Source organism: Coturnix japonica, chromosome 22 (assembly GCF_001577835.2).
Source record: "Coturnix japonica isolate 7356 chromosome 22, Coturnix japonica 2.1, whole genome shotgun sequence".
Lineage (NCBI taxonomy): Eukaryota > Metazoa > Chordata > Aves > Galliformes > Phasianidae > Coturnix > Coturnix japonica.
Genome location: NC_029537.1, coordinates 3062875 through 3075515, shown reverse-complemented (window position 1 = coordinate 3075515; position 12641 = coordinate 3062875). Strand labels below are relative to the sequence as shown.

At 39.6% G+C, this 12641-nt stretch overlaps 1 long non-coding RNA gene across 1 annotated transcript in view; it reads right to left on the bottom strand.

Moving 5' to 3' along the window:
• Positions 1-12641, bottom strand: part of LOC107323731 — a 104417-nt gene that overhangs the window by 67019 nt on the left and 24757 nt on the right. Inside the window, exon 3 of the long non-coding RNA XR_001559328.2 lies at positions 8460-8601. This is a non-coding gene — a long non-coding RNA (uncharacterized LOC107323731). The remainder of the gene's footprint in view (positions 1-8459; positions 8602-12641) is intronic.

The following is a 12641-nucleotide window of genomic DNA, read 5'->3' as shown; positions in this document are numbered from 1 at the left end:
AACTGATGGATCACTGGGTGAGACAAGAAACGGATGGACAGGGACCTGTGCTCCTTTGGTTTATGGTCCCCAATTTCAAACAGAGACGGTATGTTCCTGCTATAATCCTCTTGCTCCTATTGATCTTTTCTTTTTACCTTTACTTGCTTTCACCTATTATTGCAAGTCTGTCATCCTACAACCAGCAAGGCAACTGTAAACACTGCCTTCTGCAATCTGGAGTTGGTTTGAACTTGCCAGTCTTCGCTGCACTGTGTGCTCCTAACTAATAAGACATCAGGTGCAACCATATCCTCTCTCCCACTTTCTCTCACATTTCTGGTTTAAAAGAAACAGATATCCATGAACATTAAGAACCGAAGCTGCTGTTCTTTGTTTTATTTTAGAAAAGGACTATTGAGTCAGTAGCTTCTGCTTAGACAAGAGGAGAAAAAGCTCTCTGCAGATTGAGGTAATAGAAGCTGTTACAATTCAGGATTTGCTGTATCTGTGTGTAAGTATTCCAATTTCTTTTGTCTCATTTTTCTGAGATTCAGAACATACACTGTTAATGGTGACTGACCCAAAAGCAAACAAAGCAGTCTGTACTGACTCTAAGCTTCGTCCAGCTCTTCACGTGCTGAGCAGTAACTAGTTCACGTTCACAGCTTGACTGTCTATTAATTCTGATTAAATTAAACAGATGAAACTAACAAAGGATCTTTTAGCTCCATTCCTTTTCACAACAATTTCCCGACATAATTACATATACAGATACCAAACCTAGTATGTTACTAATGTGATCGGGAAGATCAAATCTCAATTGTTTTCCACTTCTGCCATGGAAACAGCAATAGAAGAGACCAGTCATGCTAAAGCAAAACTCAAGCAAAACTGGAGAGCAGTGTTCTGTAAGGACACCCCTATGCAGAAGACTGAAGCTCACCCTTGCTTTCTCACCTTCAGTACAACATCACAGCCTAAAGACCCCTATGAGTGCCCAGGGTGGATGCACAAACAGCAAGCACAAAGCAGAGGTCAAACAGAGAAATTCAGAACGGACCTCAGTACTTGTTTCACACCTTCGGAGTTCTGAATTCTATTGATTGCTGAAGAGTAGTTAAGATATCTCATTGATGGAGCGAACACTGAGAGATGTTTCTAGATGCAGCTTCACTTCTTACCCATTAGCTTTTATTGCACATTTCTGCTTTCGATTCTACTTGTGGAAAGCACTGGGATATCAGGCATGTCATTTACACCCCAACGTGAGGTGCAAGGGAAGCAGTAATGAAAGGATTGTATTTCTTTCAAGTGCTGTTCTCCAGCTGAGAAATAACAACTCAGTGGCAGACAGTGGCCACATATGTCAGGCAGAAGGCAACAGTTGTTGGGGAAACTTTCCTAGTTTTTATTTTGTTAAACATTTGAAAAGGAATGAAAAAACCTCTGTGCTTCAAACCCCAGGAGATTTAAGGAAATGGGTTGATACAATTGGTTAAAACAGCTGTGAAAACATTTACCCTTCTTCACATTTACGTTCTCTTAATTCTTTGTTCCCTTCTATCCCAAAGTATCATTGTAAAGGTTTTTTTGTGGTTGTATTTGAGCAAGTGAGCCCAATTTACTCATCTTGAATTGCAACATTTGGAAGCACAGTTTTAAACAACTCAAGTCTCTGTTTACCGCTCCCCACAAAAGAAGAAAACTGTTCATTTAAAGGGCAAATATTGCAGAACAACAGGTGGAAAATGATGAAGGAGGGTGGGAAACAACTTGCTCAAAGTCACAAAGTGGCTGAAGGGGGAAAAGCAACTGCCATCCCTACTGCCTAAACATGAGCTTGGTGATAAAAAGTGAAAATTACCTTTGGGGGCACATCTGCATTTGGTAAAACAAGTCAGAGGTAGACAAGGCATCACTTCAGCTAGAAGCTTTATGGATACTCTGAAGCAGCACTGTGCTTAACCTAATTGCTCCCATTCACAGCATCCCAGCTCCCATCTTGGCTCAGCACCTTCAGAGAAACATGGATCCTTCACAATGCAACTGTTTGAACTGCGCAGACGTTACTTTGAACACACTGCGTGCTGTTCAGTTGGCTGAATGTTTTTGCTTTTGCAGGCAGAGACCAAAGCACATCATGTCTCAGTGCTTTGCCCCAGTTCACCCAAGGAGTCACTCAGGTTTCCTTTCTCACTCCATTCCCCTCCATATTTTTGCTTGATGTGATAAATGCCGCTATCGCTTGGTCGTTTTGACCCCGGTTCTCTTCTCTGCAGTTGTTTCATCTCTCTCTCTCTCCATCCTTTATTGCTTAGTACTGAAATATATTGCACATTATCTGGTTTGCTTTCTTTCCCCTCTCCTGTTTTCCATTCTCCTGCCCCCTCCTTGCCATCCTTTTCTTCCTGAACCTGTCATGTCTGCATCAAGAGTGCAATTGGAAAGGGGATCTCAGAGGAGCTACCTGTCAGATCTGTCTACTTGGAGATCAGCTCTGCTGCTTAAATGTGGAAAGGAATGATTCCTGGGAGGAAAAATTGCTATATTGCTGTTAAGCATAGGAACTTCATCCAGCTGGTGGATATGACAGAGATCTATCAAAATAAATAAGAAATAAATATTAAGCCATCAAACCTTACTAGACCACTTGGGTAGCAAGGGAAAATAAGGCTGAGAATATAAAGGAGATTTATTTTTGGACAGGCAGAGCATCTATGTGCAGAAAAGCTCAAGAGAATTTTCACTGATTGGTCTTGAAATACCTGCATGTTCTTAAAGCATCTCCAGGTAAAAGGCATGTAGAAATTAATACACAATTTAACCGTAGCCCAAATATAATTACAGTTTTATGTCATTAAGTGGTAGAAATGGATATCAACATTACACCCTGGAGCATCTAGAAAAATCGTCTGCACTTGCTGTCATTTAAATGCACAGTCTTGATGAGTGATGGCTTACTGCCTTGTTTATACACAGCAGCCTAACCATATCTCTGCAATTACTATGTGTTTTAATTCCCATTAGAGAGATCAGCTTTGCTGTGGGCACATTTTAATCTGTATTCTGGAAAAAGACCTACTGGTAGCTCTAGAGAAAATCCATTACATACATGGCATTTTACAAAGGAATCTTAAAGGTGAACTTCAGAATGAACACGAGTAACTTTCCAACAAATATCCTGCAGTACTCTTCAAAATCTACTCGCTGATATCTCCATTTTCCTTCTGTGTCACAACACATGATTCTGCCCACATGCTCTGGGTTTGTAAATCTGCACAAGAGAATATTTTTGCCAGGTAGAGGTACTGTAGATGTTAATCTGCAGCGTCTCTGACTTTAGAAGCAAGACAAGCATCCAGCCAGATGGAAAAGAAACTTGCATTTCATCCTTCAAGTGAAAAAAGTGTCATTTTCTGCACCAACAGTGTAAAAAACAAACTAACAAACAACAGAAATCCAACTGTAAGACAAAACCATGCTGGAGAGAAGAAAGAATAGTAAAAAAAAACCTTTTTGGTCAGTAAACAAACCTAGAGAGAATAGGTTTTCAGTGTGTTGACAATGTTCTGGCAGTTCATTAATCCTAGCAAAATCTCTCCAAAGTTACTGATGCATGGATTCCATTTTCAAATTTCTCATTAGTTCCTCTTTATGGATTAAATGCTGATGTTCACGAATGAATGCACACAGCTTCAGCTGATGGATGTAATTGGGTTGTAATGGATTTTAGCTGCTGTTCCTTCTATCTAGCCAATTTGAAATGCAGTATCAATGTATTCTCTCCATCTCTCTGTAGGGAATGAGAAATTGAAACCTACAAGATGAAATTTATCAACTTCCATAAAGTCCGCTTCAACCATCATAAAACTGTTAAACTTCTCATTATCATTCTACCACAGTGATTTCCCGAACTCAGGCCAGGCAGTCAAAATATTAAAGTGCATTTGAAATAAGTAGAGTTGATCCTTCAATATTCTGTATGTCCTCAACATTGATTTGGATGCTGTAAATATTACCAACCCAGGATGACATTAACATAGCAAAAGCTTAACAGCAGGAACACAAAGTGACATGAAAGGATTTAAAGGTTGCAGAACCTTCTTCCAATTTTTAATATGTCTGTGTCACAATAGATAAATAGATGATTTGCCATCAATAAAGGACAACGACCACACAGCTTTACACTTCCCCACCAAAATCAGCATCCACCTTGTGCTCAGCATCCCTCAGTTTCACTCAGCCTTGGCTAACCAGAATAGGAACACCAGCCTACATGTGCACTCTGTAACTGAACGTGAAACACTCAGGACTTCTAATGGTTCCCACAGGGCAATGTGAAAATGTAAGCATTTATTTCTTTATTTTACAGAAACTGAAGGGAATTGATGTTTTAAAGAGGGGAAAGAACCCATAATGGATTGAGATTTTGTTGTCTTATTGTTTTTGATATTCTATTAGTGTTTGATAACCTATTAGTGTTCGTTACGAGAGCTGCAAAAGTGTGATTATAGTGATAAGACACTCATGCAGTCCACCTGGTAGGCTAAGTTAAATGGCTTAGAAAACTGTATGTACCATAAGATGGTATCACTTAACTCTCTTCCTAAACAGGATGCTACCCAAGCACGAATGTCAAGTTTGAAACGTATCTAAAGCAATGAAATCTCATCAGCACTGGTGTTTTCTGCAGCGCTACAACCAAAGTTGTGTAAGCAGACGACCACTTCCTCGACTGCTATCTGGACACACAAAGGCCTTTTCTCATTTACTATCAAGAATACTTTATCTCTTCCAAAGGCTGCTATATATGCTTTTAATTAAATAATTGCAGTCCTTCTGTAGATTATGCATAAATCTTCATTTGTTTTCTTTATTAGCATTCGATCTGGTTTTGTTAATTGCATAAATGTTCCCCTTAGGCAGAAAAGCAATATACTTCAAATGAAGCAGGGCTTTTTGTTAAGGATAGTCAATTTGATTAACATCACTGTCAACGTGATGAATGAAAATTCTCTCAAACGAGTTGCCCAATACCTTGAAATTGTCACTGGAATATTCATGTCATTAGGACACAAATGAAAAATTCAATTTGGAATCATGTCAGCCTGCCCAAAAATTCCCTTAATTCAGGAAGATGTAGATGTTTTCTCTTCAATGCTTTTTAATCAAGATCTCAGGCATTTTATTTTCCCATCTGCTACACAGGTCTTAATATTTGTTCTTCACTTTACCATATTTCTTTGCCTCAGTTTCCATTTAATTGCTGTCAAGACTGAAGAGCTCAGAGGCCCTGAATTTTAAGGTTTTATGTTGATTCTCCTGCTTAAACCAGTAATACATGTTATAGGCAGGAAGGAAACAATTCAACTATCCAAAAAAACTCTAGCTATCAAGCTATTATCAACCCTTACCCTCCCCTCTTCAGCTCTTCCATTCCCTTGGAATCTCTTTTACTCTCTTTCTCCTCCTTAGATGCTTTTTACCCCCACCAAATGAAACACTCCAAGCAAGGTCTGCATGCACTTCAATAAGGAAGCATCAGAAAGGTGATAGAGCAGGCCACGCTCAGGGCAGAGAATGGCTCCCAGCAGCTGTAGAAAGCTCATCTCAGTGTTCAACTGTCGCCATTTCATAAGAGCTCAGGCAAGACAGAGACAAAAGTAGGCACGTAGCACAAGGTGACAACTCTCGCCCTTTTCCAGAGTAAAAGCACATTGCTTTCAGTGAGACTACCTATCATTAGCCACCCACTGAAGAGATCTTCCTCCCTCTTTCTTCCTCTTGTCTTTTTAATTATCTCCCAGTCAGTAATACACCATTATTTTACCCAATGTGTGCTCATTAGAAATGAGTTTACACTTATGTCTTGATTTATCAGCTCATCCTCTCAATCCTCTAGATTAATATACCTTGTTACTGATTGTATTAGACAAGTTCAGAAGACCCGGCATGAAACAACAATATCAGTAACACCAAAGAGAGTCTATTGAAAAGAGTGAATGCAAGTGTATGGTGCATATACCTGTATACATGTGCAGCACACTGCAGACTTAGGCAACAGATCTGACTTAAATGGTGTATTAATGAGAGCTATGGACAAGAGGACTTCCTCCAATCCTCCTAATTTATTAATTCAATGGCTGTTTGGTGAGTTCTACCAAGTTGCAGCCTAAAATCGCATTGCACTGTAAGACAGTGAAGAGGCCTCTATCGCAAAGTAGCTGTTTTATATTCCCCAGATCCCTGTAAATTTAAGTAGAAATTTAACAGGTTGTGATAGGAAAGAATTTTCCTTTTCATAGGTTAACCTGCAAGACTTTTTTAATATTCTAAGATGACGGACATGTCTCATAATACAACCACAACAGAACCTTCTAATATCACAAAGTTTCAAACCCCTAAGGGTAGATTCAGACTACTGGACTTATATGTATGCATAGAATGCTCTTTTTGGCTGTTGACTTTGTTTTGATGTGGGCTCTGCAGGTACAGCTTCACATACACTTTACTCTGCAAACATAGTGATGCTTCAGTGGAGAATGGAGGGAGGTGTTGACAAAGCTTTAAGAAATTAATACCAGAGCAGGGGATTGGGGAACATGAACAGTAGCAGAGAAATGGGTGTTATGTGAAACTGCCAGGATCTCCACAATCCTCAGCACAGGCGGGCTCCTTGCACCCTGCACTAAACATTTGGTCTGACAAGGGTACACAGCCCTGAAATCAATTGACAGAGCAGGAAAGAACAGTATTAGGCATCTGCAACCTCCAGACACTCTGCAGCGACAAGATTTGTTGGAGGGCAGAAATGACAGCTATATAACAACAGTATCTTATTGATACGGGCTTCCTGAGCAGTGATGGAAGAAAGGGTGAATGCTTCTGACAGCAAGTGACTGCAGTGTATGTTAGAGGCTTGATGGAGCAAGCGAGGCTACAAATGAAGTGGTACAGGAAGAGAAATGGACATGGCACGTGGCAGATAAAGATGTAAGTAGGTCAAGCATCACTATCTCAGGAAGGGAGTGACATTTTGGCCCACACATCAAAGCGCAAATAATTTGTTATTCTTTTGTTTAAGCACATTAAGCACAGTGGCTGGCTACTAGCAAAGCCCTTGAATGAAGATCATGAGGTATTCAGCAATGGAATCTTCATATTTGTTCTACAAGGTTAATTAATATCTTCATCAAGGTCGTTGTGTAATATCATTCACCTGACTGCAAGGGTGTCAGAAGACTGTACTAAGCTACATCTGCTTATGTTAGATCAAGAATAGTTTGGCTTTGTTTTAAATAGAGGAACAGCAAGCGTTAAAAAACCATACGTAATATGAAATAGCATTAAAAACAAGAAGTACACTCCTAGGCACCTTTCCACAAAATACACAATGAGAAAATCTTTATAAGAAAATTAAGAAATGCAATTAATGCACAGAACCATCAGATACACAGGCATTAACTAAAGGTGACTGTTCATGCAGACAGTGAAAGCTTGCAGCAATAACTGCAGTATGTCAGATCAAACCAGAATGCTGATAGTTTAAATATTTTCTAAATCATACCTACCTCACAAGTTCAGTTCTGGTTTTCAACCTTTGCTTGAGGTCAGAGCATGAGTAATAAACACAAATCTGTCTCAATGCAGTCACTGAGAATGACTTAAAGGAGACATGACTGTAACAGACTAGGAAAAAGTGTTTGCTTTTCAAAATATGTCCCATATTTCAACTCCTATATTGCTCTAAGTACAACCAAAGCTATTGATAAACGAAGCAGAATTCAAAACACATGGACAAATATTATTACTTCACTGCTTCTACACCAATAGCCTCTTTTCAGAGATGCTTAATTCTTTCAGAGCCCAGACCTTGTGCATCTGAAGGTACTGATTCAATTCTAAAGAGATAAAACACCTTTCTAGGCAGCAACACTGAGAAAAGTAAAATGAATCAATCGAGAATAATTTTTCCACATGTCAAAACAGTTTTGCATACCATACAGTCTCAGATTTTCTTTTCCAAATGGATTATTCTTTTCATTGCAGCCTACTGAAGCCAAACTGGCTGTTTTTTCTCTCAAGTAAAATGCTTACAATAACCAACAGCAGAATTATTAATTCAGAGCCTATTATCTTCTCTAATTAGCAAGCTAAAGGGAATCAACTAGAAGATGGTCAATTTAACACAAAGAAACATACCTGTTACTTGGAGATAAATATTAAAGAGCTATAATAGATAGAAGCTTGAATGGCCTGAACGCGTCTTATTTCAAGGCAAATGGGCTACGTGCACAATAACAGAGGTGTAACATCCTAACACCAAGTGGGCTGCTTCAGTAAGTGTGAAGTTTATGTTGTTGTGGCATCATATCTGCATATCAATATGCCATATGTAAGAAAACAACTCTGCTTCACAAATCATTCAGCTTCCTCTCACTGAGCTAAAGGTAACACCCAGGAAGATGTAACCTTACCTTTCCAGGTGTCTTCTGCTGTCTTCTGTCTGGGAGTGTATAGTAGTCTCAGCTAGCAAAGCCATTCTTTGTCTTGTATGTCTTTGAGGCACTCTGCTGCTGATAGAGATCCACAGTTCATAAAATGAGGTAGTCTGAGTTCCTAGAAGCACACAAAGATCGCCATGATGGACATTATGCCACACTCAAAAGCTGTTTGCAAAGTGCAGAGAATATACAAGTTTTCCATATTTGTTTGAAACATTATACCCAGAAAACAAAACCAATGTAATCTCTAAGTTTATATATTTTCTATCAACACCAGAATGAAAACTCTAAGCAGCTCCCTTTTAGCTGAGTAAAGCCAGACCACAAAGCTGGGTGTTCAGCTGCTGTAAATCCACTGGCTTCCTCCACATCAGAGAAGCTTTGCTTATTCACACATCAAGCAATGATGTGGCCCTGGGTTTCTTCTCAAAGTTATATCATCATTGCGAGCCATTCATACTGATTTGAAGAGCTCCAGATGACAGATGTAATGATGAATCATACTTCATTAAATAGAAGAGCCCAAGTACTTTGAAGGTCAGATTAAGCTCAGCTCCTTAACAAGGTTATTTTGACATTACCATATGCAAGTGTCACAAAACATTGGAAAAGACCATTGGATGAACAGTGGTATCAGCAGCATTAAACAGTTCTGCTTGCCAGCCATACTCCTCTCAGAGCCTCATTATTTGCTCAGGGAGACAGAAATTGCAATCCAAAGCATTGCTGACCTAAACCAACCACAGAACTTACACTAGATCCATTTAGTTGATGGATACATTTACAAACAATGGTTTCGTAATGAATACACATGGCGTCCACACAACTCAGCCCCTTCTCTACCGAAGACTCAAATCATCAGACTATAGAAACTAAAGTTTATAAAATTCTCTGCCTTCATTGAATTCCGTCTGCCTTTGCCCCATGTGCATAATTGGCAGTCCTTCAGCCAGCAAAGCTAACTGCAGGGAGGAACTGGAACTATGACAGCAAAGCTTTTATCAGCTGAAGTTTAAATAGAGACTGAAGTCATTCCAAAAGCAGATTGCTCAGAATTTAAAGGACATGGACAAGCTTTGTCCATTAAAATTCAGGCACTGTTATCAGTAAGTAGTAATAACAATGTGTACAAGAAATAATGTCAGGAAAGAGACATCTTTCTGCTATTACCTAAGGTGTCATTATAGCCACCATAGTTAAAATAATGAAAGCAAGCATTTTACCTTTCTATTCAAATGGTGCCAGTTTCAGATCCAAAAAGGAACCATTGTCTATTTTTTTTTTAACAGCCACAGAATTAAAGCAGTTTTATTTAAAGTTGGTTATTCAGTTGAAGCTGATTGGAGAATGAGCTCATTGTAGTCTGAGATTTACAGTGGAGCTGTGCACAGTCGCAGGGGAATTGATGACTTCACAGAACTAAGGACATCAATTTTCCTGTGCTCAGAGAGCTCCAAATCCCCTCCTCCTCCTGTCTAAACTGGACTCCATCTTTCAGAACAAAATACACATAATTGTTGTGGACATCACACTAAACTAACAGTCAAGACCCTCTAAATTAGAGCTGCACTTATTATTATACACCAGCATCTTTCTTGCATTCAGCCACCAATGAACTCTACTGACACACAGGGCACTTCTTGCAGTCTCGTTTGTTCAAGGTGAAGAAAGACCTCAGTAATCCCTTCCAGACAGGGAAAAATTAAACCAGTTTCACTTTGATGTGTTTGTGTACATGAGGGCTCTCCTCCTTAAACAGAATATTCAGGCCATAATGAACTGCTTTACCTTTTCATTACAGCTCTCAAACAAGAAGGTAAACCTTGAGGAACTGCAGTTTCTTAGTGGTTTGGCTCTTTGGGAGTAAAAATTGATCCAAAATAACATCTCTACAGGATGAATTAATTTGACAATTACTTTCTTTTAAGTCGGATTAAAGGTTGAATGAATTGCTGTAGGATGAGTTCATGTCCAGGGTGGCACTGGATGAATTTTTCATTAATTTACCTTGAAAAAAATGTAGACAGTGAAGAAAAAAAAGACAGCTTGCTTCAAAAATCATTACTTTTATCTACGCAAAATAACTTTCTGCCATTTCTTTCCAATTGTGGCTTTAGGATGTTAAGAATCAAACTACAGAAGGAATTACTGTGACCATATTAAGGCCATTTCAGCTCACTGACACACCAGGATCCACTCAATAGCACTGTGCTGCCGGACCACTCAATGCATGCAGCTGCTTTAGGCTCCCACAGCCTCACTTAATGGAAAGGGCCAGATCCTGCCTTGGATCACTGTGCCCATGCTGATGTATGCTATTTAAAGAGGCAGATTTTATGCACAGCAAGACATTTGGGAAAATCAAAAAGAGCTTGAAAAGCACTTTTAACTCTTAGGTGTAGTTTTGTTTTGTAAATAAGTAGCACTTTTGCCATTGAAATAAGGGTAATTTCTTTTCATGTAGATGAAGTGGTAAAGTTAATAGCAAGTCGTGACCCCTTGCTATACTTCCACTCTTTGACTGCTCTTGCTTTCCTCACAGCAGTTAGAACAGAGTAGCATCCTGAATATATTGGAACTTGTCTATTGTTAATAATCAGAGAAATCAATGAATCTAAACACTGCCAAAAGTCCAAATCTATCAGTTCGTCTGCTTCCAGTTTGTATCACACACCCTGTTCTCAAAGACACTGAAGATTAAATAACATCATTAGGATGAGGTTCGTTTTCTACAGCAAGTTTATAGGAAACAATGTCCAACATCTGACAGCTCACCTCCTCTTTTATTGGGCAGAGCTTTGCCCAAAGGCTCTGACTCATGATCTCATGGCAGCTCTGTTGTGCCCACCTGCCCTCTCTGCTTTGGGTTACTGGCAGGCTAACAGGGAAGGCTGCAAAGAACTCTGCTCCCTCCTTTGTTACTGCAGCTGATAGCCCAGTGCAATACTGCAGAACACTTCAATATCTCAAACTGTGATCTGCAGAAGACAGAATCATGCTGCCCTGAAATACCTCACCTGAGAAAAGAAGATTCCTTTGGAAGCTCTCCAGTCTGTACCTTACATAAATCATACATCACCTCCTAACCTAGCATGCCACAGCAGTGCTCTAGCCACACCACTCATCTAAATTCTTGCTGGATAACAAACATTATAGGCTGAATTTGCAATGGACCAACATAAGGTGTCTAATGCAGCTGGGTCCACAAAACAGAGTTCCTATAAGACGGTGAAATTTTTCTTAAGGAAAACACGTAGGAACTTGCTACAAGTTCAAACAGACTATGTATGTGTTTCCAGTTACCTCTGGCATCCAGCACATTGCTGAGTGCCAAGCACTTCATCTGAAAGCTACAACAAATATGAAATAAATGGTACAAGCAATACAAACCCTTTGGTTGCAACTCCCTACACAGAACTGATATAAGGAAAAGTCGGAGGGAGGTATCGAGCAGCACCTTGAAAAGAAGGAGCATGGTTTTATGTCCTGCTATCACCCAGCGTGTATCATGAAAGCATAATGAACCCCTTCAGACAGAGGCAAATCCTGCCCAGGAAGGGTTGCATGACTTTCCTGCTGATGCTGTGTTCTTGGAAAGAACTCCTATTGAGCCAAGCCAGCCCTGCTAGCTCTATATTCTCTACCAGCAACCACTGACAGATGCTTAGGAAGGATGCAAGGTACATGACAAGTGTAGCACGTACCATCTCCTAATACAGCCTCCCTGCTCCTGTTGTTAGCAAGGAAATCTGACATTCACTCAGGTAAACATCTCCCAGACAACTTTTAAGATCCTTTTCAAAAGTTTTTCAAGCTCAGTAGTGGGAAAAATAAAGGATGCCAAGTGAAGAGGCAAGCTGCTGCTGAGACAATATTCAGTGCTGCAGGTGGAAGGGAAAGTTTTCTCCTCACACTGGAAAGAAGGACTGCACTGTGGTGTCAGAGGAATGGAAGAAATATGTTCTTTTCCAATCTCTTATGTCAAAGGGATGTTTAATTTACAGTCTGGCTTAATTATTCCCTGGGTCTGATACACTTAACGTTTTAATAATTAACTTCAACAGCAACAAGGGGAAAAGCTGATTTATCTATTTACTTCCATCTTTCGCTGTTTAATTAGCCGTACTGTCCTCTGCTCTATAATCTCTTTGCATG